Below are 26,509 nucleotides of genomic sequence, written 5' to 3'. Positions count from 1 at the left end.
AAAGTGATGGCAGAAGTTCTGGCATTTCTGCGTCTCAGGGGAATCTCGGTGATCGCATATCTCGACGATCTCCTTCTGTTTGCCCCTTCACCAGCACAATTAATTCAGGATTTACAGGTCACAAGAAACCTGTTAGTAAGCCTGGGTTGGCTCCTGAACCTGGAGAAATCCAACTTAATCCCTTCCCAGAGGGTCACTTTCCTAGGGTACGAGTTGGACTCAACAGTACAAAGGGTCTTTCTTCCTTTGGAAAAAATTCAAAGGATAGACAGGGCTCTGTTGTTTCTTCAGGGCAACCACCAGATCTCCATAAGGAAGATTATGTCAGCGCTAGGGTTGCTGACATCCGCTCTTCCAGCGGTTCAGTGGGCAGGGTTACATTACCGCCCTCTACAATTATTTGTGCTGAAGGTTTGGGATCACAGCCAGGAATCTTTGGATTCTCTGGTTTCGATTCCAGATCAGGTAAAGAGGTCCCTCTGGTGGTGGAGGAAGGGAGCAAATTTGTCCCAAGGTCTAGAGTGGGTCATGCCAACCTCCAGGGTGGTCACGACCGATGCAAGCAGCTCAGGTTGGGGGGCACACCTAGACTCCCAATTAATACAGGGTATTTGGGAAAAGAGGGACTCGAGGAGATCCTCGAATTGGAGGGAGCTGAGGGCAGTAGATCTAGCTCTCAGAACCTTTCAGAAGGAGCTCCGGGGGAATCACGTAAGGGTAAGGTCGGACAACTCCTCGGTGGTAGCTTACATCAACAGACAGGGGGGCACCAGGAGCAAGTCCTTATGGGCCCTAGCGGAAGCCATCCTCAGATGGGCCGAAGCAAATATCCTGTCCCTTTCAGCAATCCACTTGAAGGGAGAACAAAATCAGGTGGCAGATTTTCTCAGCAGGAGAACTCTGAGAGAAGGCAATTGGGTTCTCAAGCAGGAAATATTCGAAATGATCACCCGGAGATGGGGGATTCCTGCAATAGATCTCTTTGCCGCAAGGGAAAACGCGAAGGTAGCAACGTTCTTCTCCATAAACAGGGGGGACGGGGCATTGGCGGTGGACGCACTAGCACAGAGTTGGGGTTTCTCCAGGTGCTATGCTTTCCCCCCTCCAGTGCTCATTCCAGCAGTATTAAGGAAATTTCAAGTGGAGAATACTACCCTCATTCTAATTGCACCTCACTGGCCCAGGAGGCCGTGGTTCTCGATCTTGAAGGGCCTGTCTGTAGAACCCCCCTGGATTCTCCCAGTGCAGGAGGATCTCCTGTCTCAAGGTCCGGTGTTCTGCCCTCAGGTAGGACGATGGAACCTGGCAGCGTGGCTTCTGAGGAAGAATTGCTAAAAGCCAAGGGCTTCTCAGACCGGTTGGTAGCCACTCTTCTAAACTGTAGGAAAAAGGAAACCCAGTCCATTTACTTAAAGGTATGGAAACGGTTTAACAGCTGGTGTTCAGAGGGTTCCTTCAACGTGCATAGCCCTATAGCCGTTCTAGAGTTCCTACAGGCAGGGGCGGATAAGGGGTTAGCGCTTGGAACACTAAAAGCTCAGGTTTCCGCTTTGAGCGTGTTTTTAGAGAAACATCTAGCGTCAGATCCTTGGGTCGTAAGGTTCTTCAGGGCCCTAGGTAGGCAAAGACCAGCTTCAAGCTCCCCCTTCCCGGTTTGGGATCTTTCTTTAGTTTTACAGGTTCTCACAGGGGAACCTTTTGAGCCGTTAGAATCTTGCTCATTAAAGCTGATCACTCTCAAAACGGTGTTTTTGGTGGCGATCACTACAGCAAGAAGAGTAAGTGAACTCGAAGCCCTTTCTGTCAGGGCTCCCTTTTTTCAGGTTTTTCCGGATCGTCTGGTTTTGAAGATAGATCCGGCCTTTTTGCCTAAGGTAGCCTCTAGTTTCCACAGGATGCAGGAGATTGTGCTACCTACATTTTGTTCAAATCCAGTTAGAGAACAGGAACACATGTTTCACAGACTAGATGTTAGAAGATGTGTTCTTTATTATTTAGACTGCACAAGTCAGTTCAGAAAGACAGATTCACTTTTTGTTTTATTTTCAGGGGCCAGGAAGGGTTCCAAAGCCTCTAGACGTACCATAGCTAGATGGTTAAGGTTAGCCATTGGGCAGGCATACGTGGCAGGGGGATTAGATCCTCCAGCTGGCATTAGAGCACACTCAACCAGGGCCGTGGCAACTTCTCAGGCAGAGTGGGCTGGTGCGTCTCCGGAACAGATCTGTAGAGCTGCAACGTGGTCCAGTTTTTCTACGTTTGTGAGACACTATAGACTGGATCTTCTGTCAGCCAAAGACCAAGCCTTTGGTCGTAAGGTGCTACAGGCAGTAGTCCCACCCTAAGGTAATATACTCGCTTATCCTCTCTAAGGTGGCTGTCCTGAAAGACGATTGGGGAAAAATGGAATTACGTACCGGTAATGTCCTTTTCCAGGAGTCTTTCAGGACAGCACCGGTTCCCACCCAAATTGTTGCAGATCATCGGGAACTCATTACATGAGATCGTCAGGTAAGACTTAAAAAGTTTATTTGTTTGACGTGTTCTTGTGTCTCCCCAGTTTGGCCGGAGGTACTCTGGAAGAACTGAGGAACGAAGGGAGGAGGAGGCTTAAATTATGAAATTGAAGGCGGTGTTTCCTCAGAGGGGAGGAGCCGGTGTCTCTCTAAGGTGGCTGTCCTGAAAGACTCCTGGAAAAGGACATTACCGGTACGTAATTCCATTTTTTTTGTCATTATTCAATCGCTTGAGGCAAAAAAATAAAATATTCAATGGGCTCAACATGCCTCTTATCAATTTCCTTAGGGGGTCTACTTTCCAAAATGGGGTCATTTGGGGGGGTTTTGTACTGTCCTGCCATTTTAGCACCTCAAGAAATGAGATAGGCAGTCGTAAACTAAAAGCTGCGTAAATTCCAGAAAACATACCTTAGTTTGTAGATGTGACAACTTTTGCGCAAACCAATAAATATACAATTATTGACTTTTTTTTTACCAAAGACATGTGGCTGAATACATTTTGGCCTAAATGTATGACTAAAATTGAGTTTATTGGATTTTTCTAATAACAAAAAGTAGAAAATATCATTTTTTTTCAAAATTTGCGGTCTTTTTACGTTTATATCGCAAAAAATAAAAATCGCAGAGGCAATCAAATACCATCAAAAGAAAGCTCTATTTGTGGGAAGAAAAGGACGCAAATTTTGTTTGGGTACAACATTGCATGACCGCGCAATTACCAGTTAAAGCAGCGCAGTGCCAAAGTGTAAAAAGACCTCTGGTCATTTACCAGCAAAATGGTCCGGTCTGAAAGTGGTTAACATATCCAATGGCACCCGTCAAGGATGCCCCCTTTCACCACTAATCTTCGATCTGTTAATTGAACCCCTCGCGGCTAAAGTGCGATCCCACACACTTATATCGGGAGTTCCAATTGCCGATAAAGAACACAAGATTAGCCTCTTTGCTGACGACGTGATCTTCACATTGACTAATCCCCCCTCTTCCCTGGCTTCTGTGCAAAGCTTATTAGATGATTTTAGTTGTGTATCGTATTATAAGGTGAACGCAACAAAATCTTTCATATTACCTTTAGCCTTGCCTCAACCAATCCAACAACACTTGCGCAACAAATATCAATACGCATGGTCATCAAACTCCCTCACCTATCTGGGTACTGCCCTTACGTCCAACCCTACTGCCTTATATAAAGCAAATTTTGTTCCATTCTTAGCTAAACTTCCCGCAGACCTTGCCAACATTTCTAAGCTCACCCTCTCCGCATCAGGCAGACTCGCAGCATTTAAGATGCTCAAACTCCCCCAACTACTCTATTTATTCCGAGCTCTACCCATACCTCTACCATCCTCCTTTTTCACACAAATACAATCCTTGCTCCGTAAATATGTTTGGCAAGATAAAAAACCTCGAATAGCACGACATCTTCTTACAAAACACAGAAGGATAGGGGGCATGGGTTACATAGATATTAAACATTACTACTACGCAGCAATTTTAGCTCAACTCAAAGCTTGGTTCATCTCTGACCCAAACAATCACTGGAGCAATATGGAAGCTTTTCAAATCCTGGGCAAACACTTAGGTAATTGGCTTTTATCCGCACCTAAAATTAGGAAGACAGATCACCGTCTATCCCCAACCATTAAGGCATCCTTGGCAGCATTTAATTATCTATTCGATCACTTACCTACCACAGCCCCTACCTGCGAAATTCCTCTCCCCATAGAGACGCTACACTTACTGATAGCGGATTTACAGACCTCCACTTGGCGGGACAAAGGTATATCCCACATCTCAGACTTATACGACACTGATAACGGATATATACTCCCATTCACCTCCCTACAAGAAAAATTCTCATTGCCAACCACGGACTATTTCAAATATGTCCAAATATCACATTGCCTCCTGAATACTCCCTCTCTCCGACGTACCCTACCGACAGTGGCTTGGCACTACCTATCAAAAAAATCCACATCGACCAAAGGTATCTCTCTCTTTTATGCTCTTCTGAATGATAAAAATAGCTTTGAGAAACTACCCCCTATGCTAAATTGGGAAAAAGATCTAAACTCCACATACTCTACACAACAATGGCACAACGCTCTACGCGCTACCTTCGTAGCGACTAAATCAGCTAACCTTTGGGATCTCTCCCTCAAATGTAATCTTCGGTGGTACCTCACCCCTACACAAATTCACAAATTTAGTCCTTCCACCGATCCTAACTGCTGGAGACTCTGCGGTTCCCTAGGTACCTTATACCACATCCTGTGGGAATGCCCTAAATTGACTCAATTCTGGACAAACACTTTCCACCTCATATCAGATATCACACACATCGCCTCCCCCCCAACTCCTGAATTGGCACTCCTTAACATAGGAATTGATAAATACCCACGTAACCTTCAAAACATAATCACTCATATATGCCTGGCAGCAAGACTGATCATTGTACGTAACTGGAAATCCCCTGAACATTTATCTCACACAGAAGTCATCAAACTAACACATATACACGGCATGTATGAACGCATGTATGCATCGGCAGAAGGTTCCTTATCTAAACTGGCACACAGATGGACAGTCTGGCTAGAATGGTATAACAGAACCAAGCCTTTACTTCACTGAGAGGCTCATCTTACTCAGATCCTTGCTTACCTGTACATTCCCTCCTCCCCCCCTCTCGTTTTATTTTTATTTTTTTATTTTCTTTCTTCTCTCTTCTCTTTCTCTTCCTTTCCTCCCCACTATGTAATCTACTCATTACTATTGATTACTGCCAACAGGTTACCTCGAGTTATTTCCTAAGTTACTATTACTGTTCTGGTTATTCCTTGGTTGAATCTATTTTATACTTACCGATAGTAAAGATTGCTGAAGCAACGTTCAAGGAAAATGTATGAATTGCACATTGACCGTTCACGTCGAAACTTTGACCGAGGTAGCGGATCCTCGCTCTTGGGCACAGTGTGATCCCATATGGGGTGCCTGGAACGAGGGACCGTTCCCCTTATATTTCAGTCTTTGTACTGTTATAGACTTACCCTTTCTCCACCAGTTTGTATTCCCTTTGTTATGTATGTATTCTGAATGTATCAGTATTGCATTATCTATTGTCAACGACTCATTGTCAAGAATAATTCCTTACCTTGTATGCTACATACTTCTTGCTTAATAAAAATATATTGAAATTAAATATTATACGTCAGATAATATTGACAACCGAGTTTTATTGTTATGGTGATTAAGATTTTTTATAGAATTACAACATTAGATGATATATAAAACCTCCTCCGGAGAATTATTCCCTCCCCTTCCCCTCCTATATACCTTTTTATGTTCTTCCCTCACTATATAATACTTACTATAAACATACTTTAGAAGTTATGGTCAAAACTTTAAAATCATATATTTTCTTTTAGACATATTTATATTTTCTTGGGATTAAAATGTTTAAAACTCAGCTATAAGAATGTTTTCAAATTCTAAAATATATAAGGCCATTTATTGTCATTCCCACAAGAATATCTTGAAATTCTTCTTTGCGTTGTATCATCCGTACTTCAATATGTTTACTTTTTATTTCTGGTATCACATAATTTGTCTTATATTCTGCACATGTAATTTATTTTAACATAAAATAAAAAATTTTGAACGAGAAAAAGTGGCTCGGGGACTCAATATGTGATAGAAGTACCTCACTGGCCATCTGTGTCATTCATCCCTGATTCTCCATCTCAGAGGTGGTGATGGCAGGGAGAGAAGAGGGAAATGGCCTCTATGTGAGGAGGAGCAAGGGGTGATTATGTCTGCTGCTTCCACTGTCACCCCTCACCAGCCACAATAAAGCATGCAACAGGTTGTGTATAGCAGCCCCCTATGGCCACTTCTTTCCAAAAATAACGCTGCGTAAAGACAGTGTGAAATAAAAAATTACAAGAACCGCCATTTTATTCTGTAGGGTCTCCGCTAAAAATATATATATATATATATATATATATATATATATATATATATATATATATATATATATATATATATATATATATATATATATATCCTACTTTTAAGTACGCAATGGGGTTTATTTACTAAAGCTGGAAAGTGCAAAATCACGCTCACTTCTGCATAGAGACCAACCTTGGCTTGTTCAATTAAGCTTTGGTAATAAAACCTGGAAGCTCATTGGTTTCTATGCAGAAGTGAGCCTGATTTTGCACTTTCCAGCTTTAGTAAATAAACCCCATTGTGTACTTAAAAGTGGGTTATGCATATATATATATATATATATATATATATATATATATATATTTTTTTTTTTTTTTTTACCGGAGACCCTAGAGAATAAAATGGCGGTTCTTGTAATTTTTTATTTCACACTGTTTTTACGCAGCGTTATTTTTGGAAAAAAGACACTTTCATGAATTAAAAAACAAACAAAACATGATAAGATGATGTTATGTCGAGTAAATAGATACATAACATTTCACGCTTTAAAATTTGTGCACGTATGTGGAATGGTGGCAAACTACGGGTCTGAAAAATCTCCATAGGAGACGGTTTAAACATTTCTACAGGTTACCAGTTTAGAGTTAAAGAGGGGGTCTAGTGTTAGAATCTGTCCTTGTCATAAGGGCTCCGGCTGGCGGCCATTTTGTGGTGGACTAAATTGCATTGATTTTATTGGGAGAATTCTCAAACGCTAGAGAACAAAAATTCTTCTTGTGTTGAGTCTCTGGCTGGGCGCTACCATTTTCCTAAGAAGAATACCTCCTTAAAGTGTAGGCCAGTGTACCGCCTCCTCCCAAAAAGCATTGCGAAAAAAATGTATTTGATTCAATTTAATTAAAATTAAAATCAATTATTAAAAATCAAAAAAAAAAAAAAACTGACACCGTTCACTGCCACATACCACCCACCCCCTTTCTCAGAAGCACTGTGGAAAAAATATTAAAAAGGGGAATTAAAAAATATTTTGCCGGGGGCGGGGTGATTGCGGGTGCGAAGCGCCACCTCCCTGAAATTATTTTTCGCAGGTTGGGATGTCTGTTAACATCAAAGTAATGATGTATTTTAACAGTTACAGGAGGTGGTAGGCAAATACATCTCAAACGTGGGTAGCAGTCTTGCGTTTTGCTGCGCATTTTCCGCAAGACAAAACACACAAAAAAAAAAACTGTCGCAAAACACTCTTAGCTCAGAGCCACAATTTGGTACATGAGCCTCTTCAGTGCGTTTTTGGAGTGGAGGGAGGCCTATTCAAATGAATGGTGCCGCTCCACAAGAGCTCTCTAAAAATGTGACTTGGCAGTGTTGCACAGGCTCCATTCACATCTCGCGTTCTCACATGCTTTTTTATTATTTTTATTTGGGGGGGGGGGGTGTTTTGGAACGCTTCCGCTCGCCGTGCATAGGGCAGCCCGTTCACTTGATTGGGCTAACTCTACGCACAACAAAATCCCCAAAGAAGTTCCACGGCTTTTTTTTGGGGCGTGGAGCGTTTTTTTACCACCTTTTTAAGTGCAAATGCAGCACGCTTGTCACGCCCAATATCCGTGCGCCTGCTACCTGCACTCGGGGTGCCATTAACATATGTGATGCGCCTTCTCAGCGTGTTTCCAAAATGCATAGCTAACGCGCGTTTTCTCTGCGGTTTGCTGAGCGTTGACTGGAGCCTCAGGTGTGAACGGGGCCTAAATAATAAATGATATCAGGGTGCTGCTGTGACACCAAGTGTAATATGGTTATAGAAATACATCGCTAACAAGCATCACAGGAGCGTCCTGATATCAATAAAATCTCACTTACACGACACATCTCGCCCATTCACCGCGTATTTCATTCACTTCTCTTCTCAATCAGAAGAAGAAGCTTTATACGCAGTGAAGGGTATACAAAGGAACAACTCAATACAAGGCGGGATTACCTCCTCCGCCGCCTGATGCCACTCTTTGTGGGACGGCCTGTATATTGATGACACTGCACAGAAGCAGTTGAACGCCTCAACGGATGTCCTGTACAAAACTCTGCCTCACTAAGCTAGTGTCACCTGACACTTATCCAAGCCTTCTGATTGGCTGCCAGAGCAGAGGGCAGAAACACATCAGCAGGCCCCTGTTGTCTGTAGCAACCAGTCAGAATGTCCTCTTATGTCTCGCCTGCAGAATGAGGGACTCATTCACACCACGTCCGTTCAGCGCCGATCGCTGCAGGCTCAGAGCAGGTCCACATAGAAAACAATTGTTTTCTACAGTATGTCCTCTGTTTGCACATGCGTGCGTGTTCTGTGTAAACAATGCAGCGTATATGTATTTTTTACACATCGCAACTCACTGCACTGCATGTCACAGCATTGAATAGAGCTGAATGAATTGTCTTTTTTGACATTTCAATAAATGTAAAAAAGGAAAAAACGCAAACCATTCGCAGCATAACAACGCACCCCCCCCCCCCCCCACCACACACACTCACGACACAACATACATCTTTCTGATTTGTTTCTACTGCCAAAATGTTCTTCTATCAGATACCTTATTTCTAAAGTGCAATTTGTTGAATAATGGTGGTTGGAGCTGTTGCCTATAGCAACCAGCAAGGCTATACCATTCCTTCCCAGAACCATTTCAAGACCGGGCCTATTTTTTAACCTTTTTTTGTTTACATGTAAAAATCAGTTATAAAAATGGAAAATACTGCGCTAAATACCATAAAAAAGAAAAAAAAGGAAAAAAGAAAAACAAGGAAAAATAACAATAAAAAATAAAATAAATAAAGCAGCAGTTAAATAAAAGACACTGTAGGGATGTGTGTCAAATCAGTGTGGCCGGCTGGGACATGGTTTGCAAGTTGGACTGGCTGGGAGCAGTAGTCCATTTCCTAGAAGATAGACTTTAACCTCCTAGGCCTCCGGGGAGAAGTTCTGCAGGCCTCAGGCCTAGTAGGGACGAGTCACCAGAGCCAGAAGAGGGGCTTATTCAGAGTGAGTTCTTCATACCCATTAGAAGAGGATGTGTTATAACTTAAAAAAACTAAACATAATTACAAGTTGTGTAGGAGGAAACCAGGTGCGCAAGGAGAAAGCACATTTAGCCAGGTGGTGAAGAGAACTAAGACCAGCTGACTTCCAGCCTCCAATCATATTCCAAAAAAATGCATTTTTTTTTCCTTGAATTTGATTGGGTATTTTTTTTAAAGTGAAGCTTTACCTAATTTTCTAAGGCCTGGAGCAACTGCACGTTGCAAAGTGCACAGTCTAGTTACCTTTGGTAAATCAACCCTAGTGGCTTTTATTGAGGTACAAAATACACCAAAAGCCCCAAAAACATAATTTTAGGAGCAGCAGTGTGAATGCAGCCTTACAGGTTCAGGGGGTCATTAGTTAAATATGAACAAGTGTTGTACCAGAGCTCAAACATTTGCCCATAATCCTTGGATTGATAAAGCAGCAGTCTGTGAATCAACTGGGATTGAGACTGGGAGGTTTTGGGGTGGAACCCTTGGGTACGAAAGGTAAGAAGTTCGGTACTGGAGCAGGCACCCTAAAAGAATGGTATATATAGGATTGCAACACAGAGCCGATCTCCGTTCCCTGCGAGCGTTGCGACGATTCTGAAGATTCTGTACCAAAAGCGGTAACCCCGAGCCAGACTCAGGACCGCATCGCTGAATGCAGGAGGAGGTTTACTTACCTTATCCCTTGGATCCAGCGATGTCCCCATGCTGTACGAGCGGCTCGTTCTCCGCTCGATTCATCACGGAGCCAATCTCTTCCCTGCGAGCGTTGCGACGCACGGGGACGGAGATCGGCGCCAAATTCAAAAACTGAAACACTCACTATACATACACTATAATGTAATCTTACAGATTACATTGCTGTGTGTAATAATTTCACATCCCCTTTGTCCCTAGTGCTCTGCCCAGTGTCCTGCATGCAGTTTTATATTATAAAAACTGTTCTTTATGCCTGGAAACTGGAGATTGTCCATAGCAACCAAAACTGTCCCTTTACATCAAAAGTGGGTGTTGTTATGGCAGAAACGGACACTAAAGCGGGAGTTATTAGTGCGAAAAACTGACACTAGTGCTGGGGGTTATTATTATGTATACTGGTACAGATGCTGAAGTTTCTATTCTAGAAATCTGCACTGATGTAGGCGGTTATTATAGCTACTACTGACACCAATGCTGGGGATTGTTATTGCAAAAACTGGCACTGATCCTGGGGGTTGTTATTTCCTGGGGGAGCTCTATTTTCATATAATATTGTTATGCTAGTTGCTTGATAGTTGCTAATGGCACTACTGTTGCCAGTATACGCAGTGTTATATGTGAAAAGCATGACATGTTAGGTATCTATTTACTCGACGTAACATCATCTTTCACATTAAACAAAAAAAATGGGCTAACTTTACTAGTTTTTTTTTTTTAGTTTTTTTTTTATTCATAAAAGTGTATTTTTTTTTCCAAAAAAGTGCATTTGAAAGACCGCTGAGCAAATACTGTGTGACATAAAATATTGCAACAATCCCCATTTTTTTCTCTAGGTCCTCTACTAAAAAATGTAAATATATAATGTTTGGGGGTTCTAAGTAATTTTCTAGCAAAAAATACTGATTGTAACTTGTAAGCAACAAATGTCAGAAATAGGCGTAGGCATGAAAGGGTTAAATAAGCTGAAGTCCGTGTGAAACAGGCTCCTGAGGACTAATTCACACTAGTGCATTGATCTGCATTTTAGCACAGCAGTAAAAGTTCACTGGACGGAAAATGCAGGTCAATGCAAGGACAATTGTTTTTTACGTGTCCTTGCATTGATCTGCATTGTCCATGCAGTGAACTTTTACTGCTGTGCTAAAATGCAGATCAATGCACTAGTGTGAATTAGTCCTCAGGAGCCTGTTTCACGCAGACTTCAGCTTATTTAACCATTTGAATTGGGTTTTTTTTACGTGTTCTGTTCATCTACAAAGCTGTGTTGACCTGCACTGCGTTGTGTTAGAATGCAACATGTATACATTTTAACGCTACACAGGTCAGCGTGTGTAAAACGTAGGTAAACGCAACTCAAGTAAAGAAAAACAGTTTGCTTTGTGATTTATGTTGCCACTTACACCCGCGGCCATCTTTGGGGGATTGGAGAGTGAGGAAAAGAAGAATGTGTGCAGAGCAGTGGTGTTTTTTGGGGGGAGGGCGGCAAACAACCACCCTTCCCTTCAAGCGGAACCCACCCCCCCCTCCACTGTTTGCCGGTCAGTCCAGCACTTACTCCATCGTGGCAGGTTGCGGGTGGCAGGCAGCGTGGTGCAGCGACTCGGCTCCGAGTCCTCTGCTCCATGGCAGCTTCCAGCTCCTCCCCTCCTTGGCATCCATTAGGATTGCCTGTCCTTTCAGCCAGTCAGCTGACCAGTGTCAAAACCCGCTTCCTGATTGGCCGGGAGGAGGATCAGTGTTACAACAGCGAATATTCGTTCGCTGTTGTAACACACCTGGGTGGAATCGGAGTGCACTCCCGCGACTTGAGCCCATCCTATATTGAAGCCTATTAAAGCTCCTGTATCTAATTAGTGCTTCAAAAAAACAGCCCCTCCGCATTAGAATCCATGTGCCGGTGTCCTGAAACGGGGGGCCGAACGCATGGATAGGGGAGGTGGTGATGAACAGGGTGGTTCCGGTGCATCCTTAATGGATGGGCCGCCCTTGGTGCCAGATAGAATTTATTGACACTAACGACTCTGTAGCCCATGCTCGGACACATACATAATATAATATGTTCAGACTGAACATAATATAACTGGGTACTAAAATTTATAGGTAAAGTTGATCCGGGGAAAATCCGATTGCCTCTCGGGGAATCAGGAAGGAATTTTTTCCCCTGCTGTAGCAAATTGGATCATGCTCTGCTGGGGTTTTTCGCCTTCCTCTGGATCAACGGTGGGTATAGAATTGGGTATATGGGATTGTATGATATTATTCTTTTTTTTTGTGTGTGGTTGAACTGGATGGCCTTGTGTCTTTTTTCAACCTGACTAACTATGTAACTTTGTAACTATGTAACATAAAATCCTGTATGACACCCAGGAAAAGGATAACCTTTTCCTTTTCTAGCCCACAGGATGTGATGTCACAGGAAATCTTGCAAAATGTAACGCAAAATGCGTATATATGCAAGTCAATGTGCATTAAAACGTGCATAAAGTGGATGGAAATGTACATGTATTTTCCCTGCATTTTATCGCAAGTCAGTGTTGTGCATTCAGCCTAAAACTCTGAATTTTGTTTAATTACATTTTAGAATAGCCCCAGGGCTCTTCCATAAAACTGTCCATTTTATTTCACAGGGATCGTCGTTTTCGCAGCTAAATTTGCGGCGAGATATCATTTTAAAATTCACCAGATAAAATCTCCGTACAGCTGTTGATTATTTCATTAACCATGTCTGACTGCACAAAAAACTAATTACATCAACTCTTCACTGAGCAGATTGCGGAGAATTGAAAAGAAACCCTGCAAATGATAGCTACATCTTCTTAATCATAACAAAGGTTTGAATTGAAAGACTGATGGTATTGTCAAAAGTTATTATAAAGCATGCAATTGAAACAATGTCTTCTTCTACGCCCGGCGCACTTTCGCTGACGTAGATCTGAAGCCAGCCTCTATGGGGCTTTGGCTGTGTCATTTCAAACCTTGTTTTCAATCTTTGCTATGAACATTCTTCAGGTGCTTTCTGTTATGGGGTGACAGCTGTCTCCCAAATTTATGGTCACAATGTGTCACATGTGTCCCTGGTGGAAACTACAAGCCACCAACACGCAAGATATTACATAGTTACATAGTAGGTGAGGTTGAAAAAAGACACAAGTCTATCAAGTCCAACCCAGGTGTGTGAGTATAGGTCAGTATTACATTGTATATCCCTGTATGTTGTGATCGTTCAGGTGCTTATCTAAGTTTTTTGAAACTATGGATGCTCCCTGCTGAGACCACCGCCTGTGGAAGGGAATTCCACATCCTTGCCGCTCTTACAGTAAAGAACCCTCTACATAGTTTAAGGTTAAACCTCTTTTCTTCTAATTTTAATGAGTGGCCACGAGTCTTGTTAAACTCCCTTCTACGAAAAAGTTTTATCCCTATTGTGGGGTCACCAGTACGGTATTTGTATACTGAAATCATATCCCCTCTCAGGCGTCTCTTCTCCAGAGAGAATAAGTTCAGTGCTCACAGTGCTATTACTAAGTTGAAAATAAAATGCTATCAAGTATAATCATGTCGAGAGGCGACATTTCTGGAACTGGCAGCAGAGGAGGTTAAGAAGATATGAAGAGCTCTGACCATGCCTCCTAACAACGTTCCGGTTGGACGAAAAACATTGCGTAGGGTGGAGCTCTGACGTCAGGACACTGTACTGTGCCGGCTGCAGCCATCTTTGTGGTTGGAAACATCTGCTATCCATGACAAATTGCAACTTTTGATATGCCTGTTTTTATTTCTCAAAATGTGAGTACCCTGGCTTTTTATAAGAAATACATTTACCTTGGTTTTAAATACTACTCCATGAGGAGTTACTTTCTTGTATCCTGAATGTACCTATGAATTACCATTGAGAGGGACTACAAGATCCAGCCTTCAATGATCCAATTGAAGTGGTTCCGTGGCACTGTGGATATATCATGCTTGTTTGACCACCTGTCATTTACTGGTCTATTTTCTTTGGTAAGTGGCCAGGTGTGTGTTGATGTTCACCTTATTGTATCTCTGTCTGCACCATGGGTGGTTCCAGTATTTCCCCTGAACAAAGACTCTGTTTTAACACTAGTCTTAAACTAGTCTTAGTTTGTAGGGTTCAATATTGAGTTGGCCCACCCTTTGCAGCTATAACAGCTTCAACTCTTCTGGGAAGGCTGTGCACAATGTTTAGGAGTGTGTCTATGGGAATTTTTCACCATTCTTCCAAAAGCGCATTTGTTATTACATGTACATGTATAAGTATATAATGATCTGCCAATCACTCTGATTTGTGTGTACCGAGGGGTCCATACCCCCTCCCTGGTGAGGCTCCATTTATGGGCACTGGTGAGGCTGCATTTGATGGGTACTGCTGAGGCTCCATTTATGGGTTCTGGTGAGGCTACATTTGACGGGCGCTGGTGAGGCTACATTTGATGGGCACTGGTGAAGCTACATTTGATGGGTGCTGGTGAGGCTACATTTGATGGGCGCTGGTGACACTACATTTGATGGGTGCTGGTGAGGCTCCATTTATGGGCGCTGGTGAGGCTGCATTTGATGGGTGCTGGTGAGGCTGCATTTGATGGGTGCTGGTGAGGCTCCGTTTATGGGTGCTGGTGAGGCTCCATTTGATGGGCGCTGGTAGGATGCATTTGATATGTGCTGGTAGGCTGCATTTGATGGGTGCTGGTAGGCTACATTTGATGCATGTTGGTAGGCTGCATTTGATGGGTGCTGGTGAGGCTACATTTGATGGGTGCTGGTGAGGCTACATTTGATGGGTGCTGGTGAGGCTGCATTTGATGGCTGCTGGTGAGGCTACATTTGATGGGTGCTGGTGAGGCTACATTTGATGGGTGCTGGTGAGGCTACATTTGATGGGTGCTGGTGAGGCTACATTTAATGGGTGCTGGTGAGGCTGCATTTGATGGGTGCTGGTGAGGCTCCATTTATGGGTGCTGGTGAGGCTACATTTGATGGGCGCTGGTAGGATGCATTTGATGGGCGCTGGTAGGCTGCATTTGATGGGTGCTGGTAGGCTACATTTGATGCATGCTGGTAGGCTGCATTTGATGGGTGCTGGTAGGCTACATTTGATGGGTGCTGGTGAGGCTGCATTTAATGGGTGCTGGTAAGGCTGCATTTGATGGGCACTGGTAGGTAGGTAGGTTATACATGAGCAGGGCAAAGAGGGTAGAGCCAAGAGGGGGGTGGCAAAAATGAGGTTTCGCCTAGGGTCAAAGCTCTGATTGGGAAAGATCCTATGTTGTTACAATGTAACATCTTATTAATCTTACTAACATCTTAATATTATTATTATTATTATTATTATTATTCAGCATTTTTATAGCGCCAACAGTTTATGCAGCGCTTTACAATATAAAAGGAGACGCTAAAGTTACAATACAATAAAATACAAGAGGATTAAGAGGGCCCTGCTCAGAACAGCTTACAATCTAATAGGAAAAAAAGTTGTAACTGTGGGGAATGAGCTGATGGAAGTGGTAGGAGATTAGTTGGAGACGTGATAGGCTTTCCTGAAGAGATGAGTTTTCAGGGATCGCCTGAAGGTAGCGAGAGTAGGGGAAAGCCGGACCAGTGGAGGTAGCGAGTTCCAGAGGATGGGAGAGGCTCTGGAGAAATCCTGGAGATGAGCATGGGAGGAGGAGATGAGAGAGCTTGAGAGTAGGAGGTCTTGAGAAGAGCGAAGGGGACGATTTGGGTGATATTTGCAGACAAGATTGGCGATGTAGCTCGGGGCAGAGTTGTGAATGGCTGTTGTGGTTGGTATTTTGAATTTAATTTGCTGGGTGATTGGGAGCCAGTGTAGGGATTGGAGAAGAGGGTTGGCAGACACTGAGAGGTTGGTAAGGTGGATAAGTCTGGCAGCAGCATTCATAATAGACTGAAGAGGAGATAGCCTATGGAGAGGCAGGCCAATGAGAAGGGAGTTACGATAGTCAAGGCGAGAGATAACAAGGGAGTGAATGAGGAGCTTGGTGGTTTCATTTGTTAAAAAGGGGCACATTTTAGAGATGTTACAGAAGTGAATTCTACAAACTTTTGACAACGATTGGACTTGGGGCTGAAATGACAAGTCAGAGTCTAGGGCAGTGATGGCGAACCTTGGCACCCCAGATGTTTTGGAACTACATTTCTCATGATGCTCCACTATGCTGTAGAGTTCATGGGAAATGTAGTTCCAAAACATCTGGGCCAAGGTTCGCCATCACTGGTCTAGGGTTACACCGAGTACCCTGGCGTGAGGGGAGGGCCTGATAGTTGCATTGTTGATTTTGATGGAAAAGTCACGGAGGGGGGCGGGGGGGAATATTAATAGCTCAGTTTTAGAGAGACATCCATGCCGATATGTCAGTTAGTAAGTTAGTAATATGAGAGGAGACTGAAGGATCTTTCCCATTCAGAGTTTTGGTGACCCCCAAGGATTCCAGCACTCCTTTCACCCATTGAGGTTTTAAGGAGGGGTGCTGGCCCCTTGATGTGCTTTCATTAGCGGTTCTTGTGGTGCAGGTTTTCTATCACAGGGAGAGGGGACCCCATTCTGGGAGGATCCACCAGCTCCCATTTGGGGCGTGTTTTAGACCAGTTAGGGTATTGAATCGGGAGAGGATCTGGTCGGTGGTATAGGTAGGATTGGGGTTTTTATTACTGGGATGTGGGGGGATCTGATCCTTTGGGGGTGGGGGTTGGGGAAGACATTTTTGGCTTGATGCTGGTTTTATAGCATTTTTCAATAAATCATTGTGGAGTTTACTCAATAGGGTGTGTATATCGTTCCTTTTTAGTTTTTTTGATAGACTAATGTTAGATTATCACCCCCCTCTTATTTTGAGGTGAGTGCTCCTCCCCATTCATATGGGTTACTGAGCAAGGTTTCCAGGCCTATTCTTTTTTGTTTGTATTATATTATTAATCTTTTGTGGCACTGTTAAAGCCCTGACAATTTTATTAGCTAGGATGGTTTCTTAATGTATAAAAATTTAGTTTATGAGGAAATAGGATTTTCTTGGTACCCCCAGGAACTTTACGACACAGACAATGTCAAAACATCTTACAAAAAAATATTACAAAGGATAATGTTAAAAACACCAAAATTACACAGCCATCATGTCTAAAGAGAACTCCCACATAATTGCAACACTGTTACCATGTGATATTTATAGAGGCATCCAAGATAGCTCCTGCCACACATAATACACAATTACATTTTCAAGTGATATGCATGCACTTGAACGCATGGGAAGCAGTTCCACAATTGGTATATCTCTACATGTTTCAAGGCGTTGAGCTGCCTCCTCAGGAGATGTCGAAGTCACAATATCCAAGGCTGGAAGGTGGCTTGTCCACCCCAAGACTGCCAACCATAGCTGTCATGCATTGGGAACATTTATTGAATTTACTGGATTTAAAACCATTTTTTTATTTTTTTAGAAACAAGATATTGCACATTAAGCCTCATACACATGATCGGATTTTCGTCAGGGAATTGAGTATGACAGACTGTTGGCCTAAAATCTGACCATTAGTACACTCCTTCAGACAATTGTTGTCCAAATTTCAGCCAACAAATGTTGGATGGAAAGCTAGTAAATTTTTGGCGGACAACGGTCTGTTGTCAGATTTTCGTATTGTCTGTACACAAGTCCGTCATACAAGTCCAAAGTACGAACAGACATGCTCAGAATCAATGCTCACCAAACAACAAACATTAGCAGAAGGTGCCCAAAGGGTGACGCTCAAGAGCTGAAATTCCACGTAGTATGTCACTATGTTTGTGTTTGTTGGCCGACAATTGTGTACCGTTTGCATGCAAGACAAGTTCACGGCAGACGCCCTTCAAACAAAAGTCTGATGCTCTGTCTGCCAACAATCGGATCGTGTGTGCGAGGCTTTACTTACTAACAAAAATGAATGTTAACACATGAAAATGCATGTATCATTTTTTTTGGCATATTTTGTAATGCATCCAAAGGATGGACATAAAAAATCCTTAAATGGAAAAACAAAAACACATAAAAGCATAAAATGTTCTATAGTGTAATGAAATGAGTTTTGAGTTTTGAATGCAGTTTTTATAAATTTGGATGCTTTTATGTGTGTTCTGTAGAACTACAAAGAAGCTAAACTGATGCATAGAGGAAAGATGAGAAAGTAAACATCAAATGATATATGTTTCAGGGCCTGTATATAAATATACTAGATCTTAATTCTGAAATGTTTGTGATCTGCGAACAAAGAAAAGACGAATAATAAAAGGAAGGCAATGTTTATTAAAAAAAATGGTGGCTAGGGAAAAGGAAATAGATTGAGAAAAGGAGGAGGGGAGGGAATAGAGGTAAAGAGAAGAAGAATATTTATGAGACATGAGGCTGCTTGCTAAAGGAGTTGAAATTATTCACTCAAAAATTGTGTAAATATCCACTTTAATTAAAGAAGAAATAGAGTGACAGCAGAAAAAAAATACCAAGTGGTTCATCAAGTCTGCTCAATTTTTTATTTTTTTTTGCAATTATTTTTTTTTTTAACTGTACTCCAACATATCTTAAATGCACTTGGATCAAGCTTTATGGTATGGTAATTTATGTTAATTTCCAGAAGTCACTATGACAATTTTAGCATTGAAAAAAAAAAGGATTACGTTGTGTCACAATCTGGGTATTTCTAAAATCATGAAACTGAAAAAGAACAATTTAAAATAAAACTTGACTTATCAAATTTTTGAAACATATCAAAAATCCCTTTCAGCGGGTTTCAATATCCTAGAATGCCAGATAGAGCTTCCACGGGGTACAAATCTTCTCTAATTGTGTTTGTGTGTCATGCAGGATGCTAGAGAATTATTTTTTTTTTTTTTTTTTTTTTTTTTTTTACCATGATCCAAGATATCTTAAATGTACTTGGATCAAACTTTGTTATGGCAATTTCCTGTGGCAATTTTAGCATTGAAAAAAAATATAAAAAAAAGCCAAAAAGAGCATATGAAAGAATGTTTAACTGCTTAAATACCAGACACTTTCACCCCCTTCCTGCCCAGGTCAATTTTCAGCTTTCAGCGCTGTCACAATTTGAATGACAGTTGCGTTGCTGTAGCCAAATTTCATTTTTATAATTTTTTTGAGATGGGTAGAGATTTCTTTTGGTGGTATTTAATCACCGCTGGGGTTTTTTTCTTTTTTGCTAAAAAAACACCGAAAAATGTTGTTCTTTGTTTCTGTTAGAAAATTTTGTAAATAAGTAATTTTTTCTCCTTTCCTGATGTGCGTTGATGAGGCTGCACTGGTGGGCACTGATAGGCTGCACTCATAGGAACTGAGGAAATGGCACTGAAGGGCATTGATGAGGAGGCACTAATGTTCAGCACTGATGGGTACTGATAGGCAGCACTGATGGGTACTGATAGGCAGCACTGATGGGCACTGAGAGGTAGCACTGATGGGCACTGAGAGGTGGCACTGACTGGCATCACTGATGGGCACTGACTGGCATCACTGCTAGGAGCTGTTGGGGCTGCACTGATAATCAGGGCATTGATTACACCCTGTTCTAAATTATGCCAATGATATTTTTCTCATTCACCTAAATAATTGATGTAAACAACAGTCAGCATAATTCTCATGTTATCAACTATTAAGAGTATAATTCAAATTTTATTGAAAAAACCTCCTAATGATAACTAACAGTTTTTATTTCAAAATAAAAAGCTTACAATGCACTGTTCCAAATTATTGCGCATAGTAAGTTGCAAAACACTTTATAGGTTGTAAAGAACTGAAAACTGTCATTTGTTGTGTTTGCAGCATATTTACTGAAATCAAAAGCTATTTCAATCAAACTTTGAACAACATTTTAACTTTTTAAACATTTTAACAGGTCACGTTACATTTTAACATAGGACCCCTTATTTGATTGCAGCTTCACAAGTCTTGCATTGATTGAACTTTTGAGTTTTTGGACAGTTTCTGCTTGAATTTGTTTGCAAGATGTCAGAATAGCTTCCCAGAGCTGCTGTTTGGATGTAAACTGCCTCCCACCCTGATAGATCTTTCACTTGAGGATGCTCCAAACGTTCTCAATAGGATTGAGGTCAGGGGAGGATGGAGGCCACACCACGACTTTCTCTCCTTTTATCCCCATAGCAGCCATTGATGCAGAGGTATTCTTTGCAGCATGAGATGGTGATGGTGATGAAGATGATTTTATTATGGAAAGCATAGTTCTTCCTTCCGTACCAGGGAAGGAAGTGGTCAGTCAGGTGCTCCACATACTTTGCAGAGGTCATCTTTACACTTTCTGGGATCCTGAAGGGGCTGACCAGCTCTCTTCCCATGATTCAGGCCCAAAACATGACTCCACCCCCCGCTTTGCTGACGTTGCAGCCCTGTTGGAACAGGGTGGCCGTCCACCAACCATTCACTACTCAATCCATCTGGACCATCCAGGGTTGCATGGCACTCATCAGTGAACAGGACTGTTTGAAAATTAGTCTTCATGTATTTTTCTGCCCAATGCAGCCATTTTTGCTTGTGAGCATTGGTTAGTGGTGGCCGAATGGAAGGTTTATGCACAGTTGCAAGACTCTGGAGGACTCTACACCTTGATGTCCGTGGGACTCCAGAGGCACTAGCAGCTTCAAATATCTGTTTGCTGCTATGTAATGGTGTTTTAGCAGCTGATCTCTTGATCCGATGCATGGATCTGGCAGAAATCTTCCTCAATGTGCCTTTATCTGCATGAAACCCATCTGTGCTCTGAATCAGCCACAAATCTCTTGATAGTGCGATGATCACGCTTAAATTTTTCGTGAAATATCTAATGTTTTCATACCTCGTCCAAGGCATTGAACTATTTCACTCTTTACGGCAGCAGCGAGATCCTTTTTCTTCCCCATATTGCTTGAAAATGGTGCTCTGCTTAATAATCTGGAACACCCTCCTTTAGTAGTTTTTCCTTTAATAGGGCTCATCTGGAAAGATAATTATCACAGGTGTCCGAGATTGTTTTCAGTGATCAAAAGAGCCCTGAGACATAATGTCATCCATGAGTTAAACTGAAAAACAAAATATTTAATCTTTGCGACACTGAAATAGAATTTGCATAATAATTTTACAGGGTGTATCTATGCAGATCTCCTCTGTGAGGAAATGCCACTGATCGACTCCCCTCTCCTCATACTCTGTCAGTGTAAGGAGAGGAAAGACAAAACCGACATTTCTTCTTTATGTAGCGGATGACATTTTGGACAAAATGTCATACGCATGTAAATTTTAGTTTTTGCCTCAGAACAGTAGGGGTTCTGAGGGTTGATTACGTAGGTTGGCCTTAACATCAGTCTGGCCGGGCTGTGTTTGGAAGTTCTGCCTGGTCATGTGAGCGGTGAGGTGCACATGACAGGCCAGAACCAGGCCTGGTTGGATGTTTAGGTATCAGCCTTCTCGGAACCAATCAGTGGGAGTGCTGGGGCCTGCTGGGGAGTCTGGGAAGGGGTACTTAAGAGGTGTGGGTCACGTGTTCAGGGGAGAGGAGTTCGTGGGACCCGTGTGGTCTGTTCTGGTTCCGGGACCGGGGTAGCCCCGTGAGGGGTCCCGGTCACGGGGTGTTCGACACCCGGCAACATGTTCCTGTTGGAGGCCCCTGATAAACCTGCCTGGTCTGGCGTAGGGATCGGTTTTTTCCTGAGTCTTGTACCCAGCTGGTCCGAGGCGCAGTAACTGAGGGAGGATTCAAGGTGTCCGGGTGTGCTCTCGGCTTGGAGGGACACCACAGCTCGTGGAAGTGACCGGGGGAGGACTCTTCAGAGGAGGGCCGGCAAGTGGCATCTTGGGAAGTGGCTGGTTACTGAGTTGGGAAGGACACTGACGAATTTACGCTTTTCCAGTACCATTGAGGAGACGGGAAACATTCCAGGTACTGAGGAAAAGGTTCCTGTTCACCCCTAGTTACAACTTGTACACGTTCATAGGAAGTTGCTTCAAGTTTTGAGTCAACGTGCTGACTGCCATGATCTCTGGCTAGAGATCTGTTCAGCCTTGAAGTACCTAGCTGCGAGTGGTTACTCTCTGGGTGGAATTAGAGACTTTGCTAGACCTGCAGTTCAAGGTGCCTGAGTTCTTCACCCATGCCCTCTGTTCTCCTGAGAGACTGTGTTATTGGATGTTACTACTGCAAAATAAAACCTTTGTTAAAGGACTTCATCTGTGTCAGTGTTCAAGTCGTTGGGTATCAACCCTGGAAACCCCTAGACGTGGAAGAGCAGGCCAAGAGAAGGTAACTGGTAAGCCCAACAAGTCAATGCCATCCAGTAAGGGATGTGGCCGCTACATTTACATGTGATCAGCTGTGATTGGACATGGGTAAAGAGACTTGTCATCGGCTCTTTACCAAGATTGGGGATGCACCGTGTCCCGGGATTGAGAGTGAGATGACGTCATGGTAGCTAAGTAGCTTCTAACTTTAGCTTGTTCGATAAAGCTTTGACAAAAAACCTGCAAGCTGATTCTGGTTTCTATGCAGGGTTGCACCAGATTTTGCACTCCAGCTTTAGTAAATCAGCCCCATTTGACTTTTTGAAACATATCCATAGTACCTTTGAGCAGGTTTTAACTTCCCAGAATACCAGGTGTCAACTTAAATTAAGATATGTACAACATCCAATTGGTCTAAATCTTCTCTAATTGTTTTTGGTTGTATTGTAGGGTTCTGGACAGTTTTTCTGGCCGTGATCCATAATCTTAAATCTACTTGGATCAAACCTATGATATGACAATTTATGTTAAGTTTCTGAACCTCACTATGGAAATTTTAGCATTGAAGAATATAAAAAAAAAAGATTAAGTTGTGTCTGGGTATCCATAGAATCATGAAACAGAAAAGAGCAAGTGAGGGAACGTTTAAAATATAATTTGACTTACCAAATTTATGTAGCAAAAACCCCATAATAATCCTTTAGATAAGTTTTACGTTATCTTAAAAGATAGTCATGATGAAACTGCTCTTTTGTTGAATCAGCAGAGTGGACCTCATCATTTCCCCTGCAAGGTGAATGTTTGTTTTTTGTTATCCATAATTAGTGAACATTTTGGTAAATTGGTACCTTCCTTGAGGTGTGTTTATTCAATATACACGGCACCACCCTTGTCTAGCTTTATTTACTATTATCCTTAGCTGGCAATAGGTACACTAAAGTATTTTCCACCAGCCAGCTCGCTAGTTATGTCTTCCAATGCTGGAATTTGATAAAGCTTTTTTTTATATAGTCTTACATCTCTGGGGTCCTGGCAAATTCACAGCTCATGTCTGCATGGCTCTTCATCTGTGACCATTGTTTAGGCTCATTAACTTTCACAATCATATCCAGTGTTTCCTGTCAATCCCATTTTCAATTCTTCACTGCTACTGAGAATATAAAGGAGAAAGCATTTGCTGGGCTGTTTATCCACCTGCTCTTGTACTCATTACGAATATTAAAGCTATAGGCATTAGATGACTGGGCAAATCTACAGATCGTCTATCTTCTTTTTATCTTCTTCTATCTATAGATTATCCCTTGCACTGTAAGTCCAGAAAATCTTTAAAGGTTAAGTTCACCTTTTTTTTTTGTTGTTGTTCTAAAATCCAGCTCCCCTATGTAACAATATACAATTATTGTCCCTCGGTTGCAGAAAAATGCAAGCTTTCCTTGATTTTGAGAACAAGGCCTTACATAGGCCAGGGGGAGTAGAAAATGACCCAGAATTAGTGCCCCATCATGGGAGGAATAATGCCCGATTGTTATCAATTGAAGGAATAGTGCCCCATTGCTGGTATCAATTGGAAGAGTAGTTCCCAATTGATGGTGTCGGCACGGGAAATGGTGCCCCATCAGTGGAGTCAGTTGGAGGAATAGTGCCCCAAAGGCCAGATAAAGGCAAACAAAGGGCCAAATCCAGCCCCAGGGGGCACAGTCTGGAGATCACTGCTCTACAACATATTGAAAATGCTTGTGTTCTATTATGCCCCATAAAATCCGTCTCATTTTTTCCGACGGATTTTGGCTGAAACTTGTGTTGCATACACACGGTTGCACAAAGTTGTCAGAAAATCCAGTCGTTCAGAATGAGGTGACGAACAAAACGTACGATAGGACTACGTAGAGGCCAGTAACCAACAGCTTTCGTCTCCAAATTTATTCTGAGCATGCTTGGCACTTTGTACGTTGGAATTCTCTACACACGATTGGAAAAAGTCTGATGGTATTTTGTTGTCGGAACATTTTTGATCTAGCTCTCAAAGTCCGATAGAGCCCACACATGATCGGATTTTCCAACAACATAATCCGATCTGACTTTTTCCTTCGGAATTTCCGACCGTGTGTATGAGGCATTAGAAATAATTGTCTCTGAAAACATGCTCTGTAGTAATACCTGTAAAAGTAATGGGCTGTGCCAAAGTAATGTAAAAGTGGGTGTAACTTTTTTATTAACAGTTTACATTTCACATGTTGGTAGAATAACTCTTCTTCTATAGTAACTCTTCTACTTTTCATTGCAGACAAATAATGAATTCCAAACAGAAGTAACATGCTGTCATTGAGTACTTGACAAAAGAAGAGTGCGGGCTGTCCAACACTGATGGTCTCCCACTGTGTGGTGTGTCTACAATGCCGGTTTATGCTTCTTTGAACTTGTTCATCCATCTGTGCAAAGTGCTCTTGTCAATGATGTCATCTCTAAACCTACTATAGCCTTCTGTGGATGTCGGAGAGCCTGCACCCCTTAATGGTGCAGCTCAATGACACATGGCTTCTGCCTGGAATCCATTGTTTAAGTGCAATTAAAAAAGAAGAGTTACACTACCAACAAGTGAAATGTTATTGACCGACGCAAGTTAACGACGGCCCTATTCTAGCTTGACTGCAGAATATGTGATACTGCACTTCCTGGTAGGGGGCGCGTCATTTCTAATCACAACAGAAGTGGATCAGTGGGTGCTGGCCAATGGATGATCGCCGACACCCGCTGATTAGCGAGGAGACACACTGGATGGAGCTCTGCATATGTAAACAATGCAGAGCTCTGTCCTGTCAGCATGGTTGTGCTGGATTGTCAGTGCTCCTTGCTGCAAAGACCAATTATAGGTGGGGGCAGTGGCCACTTGTTTGTACGTTGAACATATTGATCAGGCAACACAACTTTGCTGCCATTGTGCTCTGTGCTGGGTGTTCAATGCACCCCTGTAACTTAACCCCCCTGACGGTATTCCCGAGTCTGGCTCGGGGTGGAAGTTTTACACCAAAAGCGGTAACCCCGAGCCAGACTCGGGACCGCATCGCTGTATGCAGGAGGAGGTTACTTACCTTCTCCCTTGGATCCAGCAATGTTCCCCCGCTGTACGAGCGGCTCGTCCTCCACTCGATTCATCACGGAGCCGATCTCTGTTTCCTGCGAGCGTTGCGACGCACGGGGACGGAGATCGGCGCCAAATTCAAAAAGTGAAACACACAGTATACATACAGTATAATGTAATCTTACAGATTACATTGCTGTATGTAATAATTTCACATCCCCTTTGTCCCTAGTGGTCTGCCCAGTGTCCTGCATGCAGTTTTATATTATAAAAACTGTTCTTTATGCCTCGAAACTGGAAAATGTCCATAGCAACCAAAACTGTCCCTTTACATCAAAAATGGTTTTAAACCAGCTAGAAAACAGCGATAATAAATTGGAATCACTTGCAGAATTGAGGGATAGTGATTTTCGGGGAGATCCGTTTCAGTGTTTTTGATTTGATTACATTATTGAATATTTTTTATTATTGTTATATTATTATTTGGTATAATTATTTATAGTTATTTATTATATTATAATTTATGATTTCATTTTTCAAACTTTATCATACCCAGGATGTCTACTAGACTCTGGTTTGGACAGATTTAAGTGAGTTATTCCTAAGAATTACAGGACTACAATATAAAACGCCAAATTTTCATGCAAAATAATTGTACCGCTTTTAGCACCTAAAATCCGAAATCATACCACCAGGGAGGTTAAAGGAGAGGTGGGCTCCTTCCAGGCTCACCTGCCCTCTGCTTAGCCATTAAAATGCATGTGCTTCTATTGTGGAAACTCTCAGAAGTTAGTTAGGACCACAGAAAATCGGGTGCCTTGGTGGGGCCTGTAGCTTACACATGTATTTGCAAATGTGTGCAGACTAAACCCCTGCTTTTAGAGCATATTGTTAGATAGGTCAATTTGGTTGGTTGC

Source organism: Lithobates pipiens, unplaced genomic scaffold (assembly GCF_037356315.1).
Source record: "Lithobates pipiens isolate NorthernLeopardFrog02 unplaced genomic scaffold, aLitPip1_a1.2 Scaffold_19, whole genome shotgun sequence".
NCBI classification, from domain to species: Eukaryota; Metazoa; Chordata; class Amphibia; order Anura; family Ranidae; genus Lithobates; species Lithobates pipiens.
This window is presented reverse-complemented; position numbering follows the sequence as displayed.